Source organism: Tympanuchus pallidicinctus, unplaced genomic scaffold (genome assembly GCF_026119805.1).
Source record: "Tympanuchus pallidicinctus isolate F22 unplaced genomic scaffold, pur_lepc_1.0 scaffold4, whole genome shotgun sequence".
In the NCBI taxonomy this organism is placed as follows: Eukaryota; Metazoa; Chordata; class Aves; order Galliformes; family Phasianidae; genus Tympanuchus; species Tympanuchus pallidicinctus.
In genome coordinates this window covers 44188375-44203832 of record NW_026294758.1, presented here as the reverse complement: position 1 = coordinate 44203832, position 15458 = coordinate 44188375, and positions in this window count along the sequence as shown.

Sequence of the window (15458 nt, the reverse complement as noted above, 5' to 3'; positions counted from 1 at the left end):
ACATGCCTGAAAAGTCCATGACCAATAGTTGAGCTGGCTTCTTGAGTAGGGAGGGGGACTGCACCCTCCCTGTGCAAACTGCCATACTACACATTACTGGTTCACCATGCCTTGTTTACCCATTCTATTCACTGCATTCCTAGCTGCTCATACTCCCTAGGAGCTGCTTATGAGTGTCAAGGGTCTTAATGCTGTCCCTCCTGGCTTCTCCCACACTGTGCTGAAACTGCCTCTTGTCAGGGGATATGTGAGTTGAGGAGGAGCTGGGGCTCCTTCTTTTCTGCACTAGTATTTTTATTTGTTTGCTTATTTGTTGGTTTGTTTTTGTGGGTTTTGCCCTGTATGACTCTGGGAAAGGTCGCTCAGTGGAAATCTCTGTTCCAAAGTCAATCTGCTGACGTTCATCTGATCAAGCTCCCTACTTGAGTAGTCAATGCCCAGGATCATGTCCAGATGTCTTCTGAGTATCTTAAAGGAAAGAGATTCCACAACTTCTTAGAGAAACCTGTTCCAGTGCTCCACCATTTGCACAATAAATAAGTGCTTTTTGATGTTTAAATGGAACTTCTTTTGTTCCAGTTTGTGTTCATCATGTCTTCGCCTGGCACTGGAAACCACCAAGAATATCATGATTGAAATCCCATTTCATCCTCCTTACAGGTGTTTATATACCTCAATAGGGTACCTACTCAAGCCTTCTCTTTTCCAGGCTAAGTAGTCGTATTTTTCTCAGCCTTTTCTCATAGGAAAGGTGCTCCAGTCCCTTCATAAAGAGCAAAGAGGATTTTAATCTAAAGTTGTCAGGAAAAGATAACTTCATCCAACTCCTACTAGTGCCAGCAAAAGATGCCAATACCATGAAGAAGATCCCATGTCAGTGGAGAGCACCTGAAGAGCAGCTCAAAAGAATTCCAGTTATTCCAACCAGTGAAGTAAATTCACTGGTGGCCTGGCTCAAATGTGTCAACACAAACTCACAAAGTATGGAGAATACAAAAAAGATTATGTAGAACCATATACACTCCTGCAGGGTTATGATCATATTGGCATCATGGTGACATACGAAATGGTTCCTATGACTCATGAGACAGAATGGAAATATAAAGGCTTTTTAGGAAAGTCAAGAAGAGAAGACAAGGAGAGGATGTTGTCCTCTGTGTCAGTGACCAGCTGGAGTGCATTGATAGCCATCTGGATGTGGAGACAAATAAAAGCTTATGAGACATATTCAAAGGGAAGTACAAGGACAAGTGACATAATAGTGGGGGTTTGTTAAAGACCATCTGACCAGGAAGGACGAGTGAATGAGGCCCTTTACAAATAGATAGGAACAGCCTGACGTTCACAAGCTCTTGTTCCTCAAGAAGTGCTTAAATCACTCATTTATCATCTGGAGGGACAACACAGCAGGGCATAACTAACCCAGGAGACTCCTGGAATAGACTGATGATTAATTTTTTCTCCAAGTGCTGGATAATCTAACAAATAGATTTCCAGAAAGAAATTGGAGATTTGGTTAGCCAGGAAATGGAGGTTAAAGTGGTCAATATTTTTTTGCCTCAGTCTTTACCAGCTCTAGCCTCACCTCCCAAATTGTAGAATCATAGAATTATACAATGGTTTAAATTAGAAGGGACTTTTAAGATCACACCATTCCAACTGCCTTGCTATAGGCAGGGATACTTCTCACTAGAGCAGGTTGCTCAAAGTCCCATCTAACCTGGACTTAAACATCTCTAGGGAGGTGGCATCCGCAACCTTATTGGGCAACTTGTTCCAGTGCCTAACCACTCCCATAGTAAAGAATTTATTCCTAATATCTCATCTAAATCTACCCTCTTCCAGTTTAAAGGGTCACGTCACTCCCACATACAAGAAGGGGAGCAGGGAGGACCTGGGGAACTACAGGCCGGTGAGTCTCACCTCCGTGCCTGGGAAGATCATGGAACAGATCCTCCTGGACAACATGCTCAATCACATAAAGAATGAGCATGTGATCCGAGACAGCCAGCACGGCTTCACCAAAGGAAGGTCATGCCTGACTAATCTTGTGGCCTTCTATGATGGAGTGACGGCACTGGTGGACGAAGGGAAGGCGACCGATGTCATTTACCTAGACCTGAGCAAGGCCTTTGACATGGTCCCCCACCACATCCTCATCTCCAAATTGGAGGGAAGTGGATTTGATGGGTGGACGACCCGATGGATAAGCAATTGGTTGAAAGGCTGCAGACAGAGGGTGGTGGTCAATGGCTCTATGTCCAGGTGGAGGCCGGTAACAAGTGGTGTCCCCCAAGGGTCTGTCTTGGGACCGGTGCTCTTTAACATCTTTATTAATGACATCGATGAGGGAATTGAGTGCACCCTCAGCAAGTTTGCTGACGACACCAAGCTGAGTGGTGCGGTTGATACGGTGGAAGGAAGGGATGCCATTCAGAGGGACCTTGACAGGCTGGAGGGCTGGGCTCGGGTGAACCTAATGAGGTTCAACACGGCAAAGTGCAAGGTTTTGCATTTGGGCTGGAAGAACCCCAGGCACCCATACAGGCTGGGAGGAGTGGTCCTTGAGAGCAGCTCGGCAGAGAAGGACCTCGGGGTCCTGATGGACGAGAGACTTAACATGAGCCAGCAGGGCGCTCTGGCAGCTCGAAAGGCAAATGGGATCCTGGGCTCCATCAGGAGAGGGGTGGTCAGCAGGGAGAGGGAGGTGATTGTCCCTCTCTACTCGGCTCTTGTGAGGCCCCATCTGGAGTACTGTGTCCAGGTGTGGAGCCCTCAGTACAAGAAAGACATAGAGATTTTGGAAAGGGTCCAGAGGAGGGCGACTGAGATGATCAGGGGGCTGGAGCACCTCCCCTGTGAGGACAGGCTGAGGGAGTTGGGCTTGTTCAGCCTGGAGAAGAGAAGGCTGCGGGGTGACCTCATTGCAGCCTATCAATACCTGAAGGAAACCTACACCCAGGAGGGGAGTAAACTCTTCAAAAGGGCTGACAATAGCAGGACTAGGGGAAATGGATCCAAGTTGAAGAAGGGAAGATTTAGGTTGGATGTTAGGGGGAAGTTCTTTACAAAGAGAGTAGTTAGGCCCTGGAACGGGCTGCCCAGGGAGGTTGTGGATCCTTGGACGTGTTCAAGGCCAGGTTGGACGGGGTCCTGGGCAACCTGATCTGAGTGTGTATGTTTGGTGGCCCTGCTAGGCAGGAGGGTTGGAACTACATGATCCTTGAGGTCCCTTCCAACCCGGGTGATTCTGTGATTCTGTGATTCTGTGATTCTGTCCTGTCACTACATGCCCTTATAAAAAGTCCATCCCCAGCTTTCCTGTACTGGAAGGATGCTATAGTATTTCCCCAAAGCCTTCTCTTCTCCAGACTGAAAAGCCCCAGCTCTCTCAACCTGTCCCCGTAGGAGAGGTTCTCCAGCCTTCTGATCATCTTCATGGCCCTTCTCTGGAACCACTCCGACAGCTAGTTATGGTTTTATGATTTTTGGTTATCGGCATTCCACATCATAACTTCATGTATTGCACTGGGAGTTAAAGAGTTAATACTCCAGTTCCAGGCACCTGTCCAGAAGAGAAGAATAACTACATACCCCAGAACACTTTTTGTTCAGAGAGGAGATATAACCCCTGGCAAGGTCACCTGATGCCCCCTTTTTCCTTCAGCTCAACACAATTTCGCATCTCACCCCAGCTTTATGGTGAGACCTTTCCACCTTTCTCATTATATTCCACTCTCTCTCATTATATTTGATTTATTAGTTTCAATCTGATTATATTGTATTATGGTGTGTTATCTTGCATTCTGATACCATATTTAATAAATTAGTTTGTTTCTCCTCAGATCACTGTCCCTGTTCTTAATTATTTCGGTATCCCCTGTTTCCCCTTTCCAGAGGTGCGGATCTGTGAATCCCACCCCGCTTGTCATGGAACTGGGTTAAACCAGTCCATAAACCATTGACACAGTTTGATGTTCTTCTTGTGTTGGGGCCCCCAGAACTGGACACAATACTCCAGGTGGGTTCTCATGAGAGCAGAGTATAGGGGCATAATCACCTCCTTTGATCTGCTGATCATTCTTCTCTTGATGCAACACAGGATACGGTTGGCCTTCTGGTCTGCAAAATCACACTGCCAACTTATGTTGAATCTTTCATCAATCAACATCCCCAAATCTTTCTCCTTATGATTATGTCAGTGGTTTGCAAGCTGATTCTGGCTTGTTCCATGACTGGTGGGGCAAGGGGATCCACTGACCACACCCCAGGAAAGGGAAAAAGGGAATAAGGGGAAAATGGGAAAGAGGTGGATCTAAAACAAAACAATGTCAATGATCTGAGAAGAAACAAACTAATTTACTAAATATGGTGTCAGAATGCAAGATAACATACTATAATACAATATAATGCCGTGTAATTAAAATTGAAGCTAACAAATAAAATGAGAAAGAGTGTCCAAAAAAAGGCCTTATTCTAATGCTGAGGCTAGACACATAGTTGGGCCAAGCAGAAGAGAAAAGAGAGGGACCTCGTGACTTTGCCAGGACTGCTCCATCCCTTGAAGTGTTAAAGTTCTGGTTGGATGGAGTTTTCAGCAACCTAGTCTGGAGGAAAGCATCTTTGCCCCAGCAGGGGAATTAGGACTAGATGATTATCATAGATAACCTTTCAAGTCAAATAACTCATCCAGTATGTTTGATATTCTCTCTCATACTGAGAAGTGTAGAACTGGATACTACTCCAGGTGTGGTCCTCATTGATACTGAAGACAGGGGAATGATCCCCTCTCTTCATCTGCTGGCAATATCTGCTTGCCCAATTTTCATGGTTTTGTGGTTTATTTTCAGTATTCCACATCATAACATCATATAGTGAACTGTGAGTTAAAGAGCTAATGCTGCAGCATTCTCCCAGAAGAGAAGAATGAACCATGATTCCCAGAAGACTTCATTTTTTAATTCCATCTTCAGGAAGAGGGAAAAAAAACTGTGAATCACCAGACTATCTGTTTGTTCCCTGGTGGATCAAAGAAAGAACTGCTGTTTTCAGAAATTCTCGTTTATTTGATTTATTAGCTTCAATCCCAAATAACTTGTGGTTTTGCTATTATAACTAGTAAACTGAGTTTGTTTTCTTCCTCACATCACTGTTGCTATTTGTGCTTTTTTTTTTTTTTTCCTTTTTATTCGCTTTCTCCTCTTTTTGGGCTGGTGACCTGTGGGCTTGCCATCCCCATGTCACAGACACAGATCTAGAGAACTGCAAAGAGTACCACTAGCTTTCTAAATATACCAGCAAAGGTACATTGCTGACTCATCTCAATTTGGTGTCTTCCGGGACTCATACATCCTCTTTTAAAGGGCTACTTTCCAGTAGCTTGGACCCCAACATCCACTGGTGCCTGGGATTGTTCCTCCCAAGCACAGAACGCTGCACTTCTTTTTGAATTCCGTAAGCGTTTTTCAGCCCATACCTCTAGCCTGTCAAGATCACTCTGGATTGCTGTTGGCTCTCTGGTGAGTCAGATGTGCCCTCCAGTTTTCTGTGACTTTAATGAGGGTGCACTGTACCACATTAATCAGATTGTTGATGAAAATGATAAGCAGGACTGGGACCAGTAGGATCTCTAGGCTTTTCTGCAAGTCACTGGCCACCAGCAAGACTTTCAACCACTGACCACTGCCCTCTGTGTCTGGCCATTCAGCCAGTTTTCATTTCACCTCAGTGTCTGCTCACACAACTCATACTCAACTGTTTCTGTGTGAGTATCTTATGGGGAACAACGTCAAAGGCCTTACTGAAGTCCAGAAATACAATATCTACTGTTCACCCCCCATCCATCAGATTGGTGATATTTTTTATAGGGCCTTATCAAGTTGGTCAGACATCACTTCCCTTTGTTGAATTCATACTGACTACTCCTGATGATTTTCTTGTCCATATTCCTGGGAGCTCTCTCTAGGATTTGATGTTTCATCACCTTCCCTGAGACCAAGATGTGGCTGACCAGGTTGTGTTTCCTCAGGCTCTCCTTGCTTCCCCTCAAAAAGACAGGAGTGGCATTTGCTTTCCTCTAGTTTTGAGACACTTCTTCCTGTTGTCATGATTGAATAAAGAGTGATCTTGCTGTCTTGCCTGCCAGCTCCCTCAACACTCATGGTGACATTCCATTAGGATCTGTGAACTTGTGTTCATTATGCTCAAGTATTTCCTTACCTGATCTTTTTCCAGCAAAGATACATCTTCCTTGCTCCGGCCATTCAGCCTATCCTTTGGGATCCCCAAAGACCAGCCTGGCTGGTAAAGGCTGAGACAAAGATAGCATTCATTACTCAGGCCTCCTTACTGTCCCAGATAGCTGCTTCTCCTGTTTTCTTCAGTGGATGACTCACTTTTCCCTAGTCTTCCTTTTTGTCACTAAGCTACTTGCAGACTTCTTGTTGTCCCCAGTTTCCCTGGCAAAATTAAACTCTAGGCTTTATCTTTCCAGACGTGATCCCTTCACTGCTCAGACAATTTGCCTATGTGCCTCCCAGGCTTCCTGTTCTTTATTCCATCCTCCATAGGCTTCCTTTTCATTCTTGACTTTGGATAGGAGTTCCTTGTTCATGTCCTTGCATATCTCCTGACATATTTACATGACTTCTTTGTTGGAATCCATTATTCTTGGGTTTGGGAGTGGGTTATTCTTGAATGTTAACCAGCTTTATTGGGCCCATTTTCTTTCTAGGGCTTTGTCTCATGGTACTGCAACAAGCAGACCCTTGAAAGGGCCAAAATCTGCTCTCTTGAAGACCAGAGTTATTAGTTCACTGTGTGCACTCCTGACTGCTCTAAGGATCTTGAACGTCACCACTGTGTGTTCACTACAGTGAGGGTTATCTTTGATCCTCATATTCCCCACCCCTTCCTTTGTTGGTGGTAACAAGCCCATTGGCTCTTGTAGCATATGGAGAGGAAGTTATCATCAGTGCATTCCACATATTTCCTGGATTGCTTGTAATATGCTGTGTTATTCCTCTAGAAGATGTAAAGGTGATTGAAGTACCCCTCAAGGAGGAAGTATTTGTGAATGCGAGTCTGCTCCCATCTGTCTATATAGGGCCTCATCCACTTGTTCTTCTTGATCAGGTGGCTTGTAACAAACTCTCACAATGACTTTCAATAATCCTATCTTCCCTTTAATCTCCACCAATAAGATCTCAGCCAGCTTATCATCCATTCCTTGGCTGAGACACATAGTGTTATACTTTAGCAAACTTACTCTCCTCAGATGCTTACAGTGACAAAAAATAATTGAGAACAGTGCACGGAACTACTGAAAATGTAATAGTAGAGAATTAGCTTAACAACATGCGTTTTGTCCTTAGTCATTGCTGAATTGCACAGATTTTCACTAGTTTTCTAATATTTATTCTAATTTTTACAGTATTTATTTAAAACATTTAGTTCACAGCACAGTACTGTCAAATAATGATATTTCCACTTATTGTTCAAGTACGTTTATGAAGATATGGATTTTATCCTTGAATTTTTATTCAAAATGTCAGTGACAATAACAGAAAGTTGTTTTCCACATTCATCTCAGTAATACTGAACCAAATCTGTACAAAAATAAGATTTGTAACATAAAAATTTATGCTCCAACCAAACCTTTCAAACTCTCTATCTTGTCAGTGATGAAAGAAATGTAAACTGAAGCATAATTCTTTGGGTTCCTTCCTTGATTTTAGTTCTCAATTGTGTTTGTTAGGTTTTTAATACTAGGGAAAGACTATGATCAGTCCTTCATAAATTAAGAAGGAAAGGAAAATACTGGACTTTTAAAATTTCCTTTCCTTATCTGGTTTTCTTTGATTTTTTTCCATTGGATTTAATTACATCTCACCACTGAGGAAATGCTGTCTTTAATCCCTCATTTATTCAGAGTCTGGAAAGTTAGCACATAATTCTTCAGTTTTCTTACAAAGCATGTAACTAGTATAGGTAAGAGAAATTACTAACATGACTTCAACTGTAAGACAGACAGATAGATCACAAGGAATAAGTCACAAAGATTGTAAACATAAAAGAGTGAAGCAATTACCTGTTCTGGACTTGTCTTTCAGACAAATAAGCTGATTCATAGCTCTTTGGAAGGCTACGGAAATGTATGTGCTTTAAGAGGCTCCAAAGAACAATTTTTCAGTGAACAATTTGAAAAAATTCTGGTGTTCCTGTTCTTGCTAAACTCAGTAGAAGGGTCATCTTTTTTCTCAGGGATAAAGCATATGAAATCTAGGAAGAACAAAATGACGTATCTACTATTTCTCTGTGTTATAGACTATTAGAGTGTGTTAGTGTATCTGTAGGATGATATCTCCTCTGACCTTCATCTAACTGCAGTACAGCTGAGGTTGGTTTTCATGGGGCAAAAGGTTCTTCTGAACTTAAATGCTACAATAAATCACATGGAAATAGGTACAGTAAACCATATCAGTGGTTCATTGAATCCATTATCTTGTCGCAGTGGCCTGCAATAGTGGTTTCAGAGGAGCAGCAGCAAAATATACCATTTATTTCTCAGAAGTGTAGGTTGTAAAAGCTGGCTTTAACTCTATTTCATCCAAGGAATTCCTTCAGGAATTTTGAGGGACTGAATAAGGTACTTGGCACATGGACAGGATCTGAAAAATGTCATTAGATTTTATTCTTATTTTACAATTCAGGTATAATTAAGAAGCTTTGGACCAAATGCCAGTATTTCATCTCTTCACAGCTGACAATACCCAATGCATTTTTTTACTTTATTTTTACTGTTAATAGAATTTTGGAACAGTTAACAATAGATGATTATATGGTTGTAAAAGGAACCTGAGAGATACACTTCCTCTTTGTGATATTCCTTTCTAAGATAACATTATTGTCTCAGTTTTGTCTTAAATATACTGATTCCAAAAGGTACTTTAAGTAAATGAAATTCCTCCTTACTTTTTAAAAAAAACATGAAATTTCCATAAAAGTTCCTTTTAATCAGGAAAAGCAATGTTCATAAAATTCAGCTGTAAGAGGAGACTCTTTTCTGAAAAAGTGATTAACAAAATTTCAATTTGAATTTAAATTAGAAAATGAAATTCATTCTGACTAGATGATCAGGCTCAAAGAGTCATAGTTAATAGAGTTTAATCCAGTTGGTGATCTATCACCAGTGGTGTTCCTAGGGCTTAGTACAGGAGTTAGTTTTGTTTAACATTTATGATTATTATCTGGGTGAAAGGATGGAGTACAATCTCAGTAAGTTTGAAGATGATTCCAAGATAGATGGGGCAGCTTGAGATAAGGAAGTCTTTCCAGAGATCTCTGGAGAGGCTATATAAATGAATAGTGTCAAATAGCATGACGATCAAGAAGGGCCCTGAACTTAGGTCATAACCCAATATGGCTGTATAGACTTGGAGAAGAATGGCTGGAAAGTTGCCTGACTGAAAATGACTTGGGAAGGCTGTCCAACATTTTGTTGAACATGAGCCAACATTGTGCCCAGGTGGCCAAGAATACCAATGCCATCCTGGCCTGCATCAGAAATGACATGGCCAGCATGTCTGGTGAATTGATTGTCCCCTTGTATGTGATGAGACAGCACCTTGAATATTTTGTTCATCTTTGTGGGTCTTCACTACAAGATACTATAACACATTCAGAGAAGAGCAACGAAGCTGTTGAATCATAGAGTCACAGAATCACAGCAGTTAGAAAGGACCTCAAGAGGTCACTGAGTCAAACCCTCCTACTAATGCTGTTTCCCTATAATAGGTCACACAAGTAGGCATCTAGATCGGTCTTTAATATCTCCGTAGAAAGAGACTCCACATTGTCTCTGAGCAACCTCACACTGTAACACTTACCATACAGAAGTTCTTTGGCATGTTAGTATGGAAATTCCTATGTTCAAGTTTTAGATCATTACTTTTTGTCCTATTGCTACAACTACCAAGAAGAGCCTGACCTCATCCGTATACCTTCTGCTTCCCTTTAGATATTTACAAACATTTATCAGATCAGATCAAAGGGCTGGAGAACCTATTCCATGAAGAAAGATTGAGGGAGTTGAGCTTGTTCTGTGTGGAAAAGAGAAGGCTCTGGGTAGACCACATTGTAGCCTTCGAATACTTGAAGGGAGCTTATTAGGAGGAAGAGAAGCAACTTTTCACATGGTGTAATAGTGATATGACAAGGGGCAATGGCTTTAAAGTAAAAGAGGGGAAATTTAGGTTAGATTTTAGAAGAAATTATTTGCTCAGGAGTGGTGACACACAGGCACAGGCTGCCTGGAGAACTTGTGGATACCATGTCCATGGAAACATGTAAGACCAGGTTTGATAGGATCCTGGGCAGCCTGGTCTAGTGGTTGGCAACTTTGCTCATGGTAGAGGAGTTGATGGTCTTCAAGGTCCCCTCTAACATAAGCCATTCTATGATTCCATTATAATTCTGGGAAAGTACCAAAATTTTCATTGTGTTCCATTTTTAACTCATTCTTCTGGAATTGATAAACAAGCATTTCAAATGTGCTCTGAAACTTCTGTGCTCCCCCAAGCAGGATGAATACTCCCATTAGACTTACCTACTTCAGAAAGAGTTGCACCATTCTTTGGCATATGCTCAGTGTTCCCAATGGTCTCTTTTCTCCTTGATCAATCCTATTTAAAGTCCTCTCAATCAGTTTTGCCAGTAAACAGAGAGAGTGCTAGCTGTTGTATTTTGGTGGAAATAAACACAAAGGAACTTTCAAAATATGACTTCAATACACCAAACCTACTCTTTTCAAATCATTAACTTGAGGACCAAATCAAACTTTCTGCAATGTTAGGCAATTAAATTTTTCAGTGAACTGATCCTGTTTAAAAAAGTTCTCCCTTGGTTTAAAGTTTCTGTGTATATCTGTAACACTAATACTTGAATAATTAAATAATCATAGCAACAATATACATAAAAAATATTTTCCCGCTTGCAGCAAAATTGACATTACACATCTGTGTTCATTTGTAATTGAATATCTGCACAATTCTATTTTTTTTCTATTACTAATGTGACAGTCTGTATAAGATTAGAAGGAGAAGGAAACAATGTTACCCAGACAGCAAAGAAAATAGTTTCAACTACTATCCCTGTAAAAACTCATGGCTTTGACCTCACAAGGTGAGAGGAGGAGGTGAGTCATAGAATAATAGAATTGCTCAGGTTGGAAAAGACCTTAAAGATCATCAAATCCAACTGCAACCTAACCATACTACCCTAACTCTAACCATCCACTGCTAAATAATGTCCCTGAGAACCACAACCAAACAGTTTTTAAACTCATCCAGGGATGGTGACACAACCACCTCGCTGGAGACTGTATTCCAGTGCTTAGCAACCCTTTCTGTAAATAAGTTTTTCCTGATATCCAACCTAAACATCCCCTGGTGCAACTTGAGGCCATTTCCCTTCGTCCTGTCACCTGTCACTAGTGAGAAGAGACCAATACCGCTCTCGCTGCAATCACCTTTCGGGTATTTGAAGAGAACAATAAGGTCATGCACAGTTTATTACTGCTAACAAGAAAAGAATTTCTTGTATATAGAACTTGTGCAATGTTATTAAATATGTGAAATTATGTTGGCAGTTTTTTTGTTTGTCTCTGATAATGAAGAAACTAGGGAGTAGATTATAGTGTTACCGTAACTTTAACCTTTATGTAGATAAACTGTGTTGTTACAAAGCCTCACCTTCATGCACTAAGCAGGTTACCTTGTAATAGAACAAAATCAGGTTTGTCAAACAAGATCTACCATTTACAAACCCATACTGACTTGGTCTGATCCTCTGGTTGACCTTTAATTGATCCACGATGGCATATGAGATTATCTGTTCCATAACCTTCCCTGGCACCAGGTGAGACTGAGAGGTCTGTAGCTACCAGAATCATCTTCCCTTGCCTTTCTGAAGATGAGCATCACATTTGCCAGTCTCCAGCCCACTGGGACATCTCCAGTTAGCTAGGACTGTCAATGGATGATGGAGAGTGTCTTGGCAACCACATCCACCAGTTCCCTCAGCACAATATGGTGCAATCCATCTGGCCATGGACTTGTGAGTATCCAACTTTTGGAGCAGGACCAAAATAATCTCATCATGGATTATTCAAGGCCTATTCTGTTCCCTATCCCTATCTGCCAGCACAAGGGACTGTACCCAGGAAGCAACTAGTCTTACTACTAAAGACTGAGGCAAAGAAGGTATTAAGTACCTCAGCCATATTCTTGTCTTTGGACAACTTTTTGCCCTCTGTGTCCAACAAGGGATGGAGATTCTCCCTTGCCCTCCTCTTACTTTTAATATATTTACAGAAATATTTATTTTTGTCTTTCATCTTTGGTGCCAAGTTCAGTTCAAGCTGGGCTTTGGCCTTTCTAATTTTCTCTCTGCACAGTTTCATTACATACTTGTAATTCTCATAAGTTGCTTGTCTCCTTTTCCAAAGACCGTAAACTTTCATTTTGTTCTTGAGTTCCAGCCAGAGGTCTCTGTTCATCCAGTTCAGACTCCCTCCCTATCGGCTCATCTTCCATGACTTAGGGTCAGCTCCTGCTCCATTAAAATAACTTCCTTAAAGTATTCCCAGCCTTCCTGATCTTACATGCGTCCCAGGTCTACCTCCCAAGGGACTCTTTCAACCATGGTCCAAAAGAGACCTAAATCTGCCCTCTGGAAGTCCAAGGTGAGAGTTCTGCTGACTCTCTTACATGGTTCAACATGGACTATCATTTTGTGATCACTTTGCCCCAGATGTCCTCAAACCTTTACATCCCCCACAAGCTCTTCTCTTTTAACAAACAGTATCTCCAAGATTTTTCTTCCCCTTGTTGGCTCCTTCACCAACTCTGTCAGGAAGTTATCTCCCACAAGACCTAGGAACCTCCAGAACTATTTCCTTTCTGCTATATTATAATTCCAGAAGATGTTTTGGATGTTTTGTTCTCCATGAGAACGAGGAGTAAAGACCTCAAGACGTCACCCAATTGTCCATATTTTTTCACCTCAATAAAGTATCTTATCCAACACCACAGGATATGTACATGTTAGGATGCATCTTAACCCTGGAAGGCAGATGCAAGACTGAGTTGTAGAGGAGCATACAAAGAATAAGCATTCTCATGGACTAGGACAGGTTGTTTTTTTCTTTAAAACTGTCTGTATTCACCATTTCCTCAGCTTGGTGAAATGAATAATTAATTCCCTGAAGATCTGCATATTTAACTGACTATAAAATATCTTCACTCAGCAACAACAACAACAAAACAAACAAACAAACAAACAAACAAACAAAAAGCCGCCAACTTCCCAGAATTTATTCTTGACACTCGTAATTTTTTTCACACCTATGAGCACATTTTCCTACATCCCTTCTCCATAGAAAGGATGTCCAGTTCAAGGACAAGACTTACATTCCTGCAACCCAAGCTCAGCTGTATCTGAGCTATGCTTATTGGTTAAGCTATCCAGCAGCAGCAGCAGCAGTTCCAGCAGATGGAAGTACACCATCCTCATCCTAACCATGGTGCTTGAGAACTGCATTAAGTGATCTTGGACTCCTGTGCAAGAACAGCAGCATCTGTGTTCATCTTGCAAGTGGCACTTAGAAATCTGGACTCACCATCATAAGACTTCACATTTCACAGTTAATAAAGTTTGAATACCCTAAAGTCAGGAACCAGAATATGAGTAGAGGAAAGAAGAAGAGACAGAATTATTCCCCAAACTGTCACTCTTTGGTATTATAAACACAAAAGATGACATTAATGAAGCTTATGTTTGCAGCAGCTTTACAGTCAGCAGCTTCAGATCACTAGAGCATTCTGAAAGAAGGCCCATATCAATCACATTGGATTTTTTCTTCATCCTTATAAAATATTACTTCAATCTCCTGCTTTTATAGGAGGATTAATTGAAAGCACAAATATAAGAAAATAAGACAATATTACACTGTATTTAAGAAACCTATGGATGATCTGGTAATCTACACAGATTTATGATTAAATTTAACAAATGGGTAAAGCAATCCTTGAAATGTCACCCAAGACATGAGGGATATACAAAAAAAAAACCCTAGAATTTTATTTAAAATAGCAAGGATGAATTCAAGAAAGTGATAATATTTATGAACTTTCAGAGTGCAAATATCATTTAGGAAAATGCATGTTTTTAAATGAATTCTTAAGAAGTTACATAGAATAGCTTGATTCTTCTTGATGTCCATACTCTATATAATTAACCAGTCACCTCTGTATTTCTGACAAAATGACAACATAGATGAACAAGGGAAGAGAAGTAGCTGTCATCTACCTTGAGTTGCACTAAAGCCTAGTATATTCTTTTACACTATATTCTCATATCTAAACTGGTTTTAGTGAAATGGTCTGGATGGCCACTAGTCCATACAGCAGCCATGTAACAGTATCCGTCAATGGCTCAGTGCACATGTGTAGTCTTGCGATGTCTCGCCTGAGATCGTAAGGGAATCAGCACTGTTTAATATATTTATTGGTGGCATGGACAGTGGGAGTGAATGTTCAAACAGCAAGTTTGAACATTACATCAAAATGAATAGTACAGTTAACAATTGAGAAGAACCTCAACAAGTTTGAGAGTACCACGAAAACCTTATGAAGTTCAGCAACGCCAAGTGTAAGGTCCTACACCTGTGTGGAGACAATCTCAAACATCAGAACAGACTGGATGATAAATGGATTGAGAACTGCAATATGGAGAAGGATATGGGGTGCTGATAGCTTAAAAAATGAAAGAGTCAGCAGCTTGCATTTTCAGCTTGGAAGAACAACTATATCCTCTCAAAAGAATAAAGAAGTCAAAAGAATTGTGGCCAGCAGGTTAAAGAAGCTAATTCTCTCCCTCTTACCTGTTGTCAATTGACTCTACCTGGAGTAGTGGATCCAGGTCTGAGGCCTCCTGAATGAAAAAAAAAAAAACAACCATAAACCTATAAAAGTAGAATTAGAATAACAAACAAACAAACAAATGAATAAATAAAATCAGAAGGCTAGAGGCTAGAGTAACTCTACCATGAGTAGAAACAGAGAGTTGGAATTGTTTAACCTAGAGAAGAGAAAGTTCCAGGAAGACCTTACAGTGTCCCTCCAGTACCTAAAGAGGATCAACAAGTAAAGCTGAAGAGGGACTATTTAGCAGGCAGTGTAGTGATAGGATAAGGTGTAAAAGTTTTAAATTAAAAGAGCATAGATTTAGGTACATACTAGGAATGAGTTTTTTAGTGTTAGAGTGATTTTTTAGATACTAGGACAGGTTACTGAGAGTAGTTGTGGATGCTCCATCCCTGGAAGAACTCAGCACCATGTTGGATAAGGATTTGAGCTACCTGATCTGGAGGAAGGTATTCCTGACCAATGCAAGAGTGT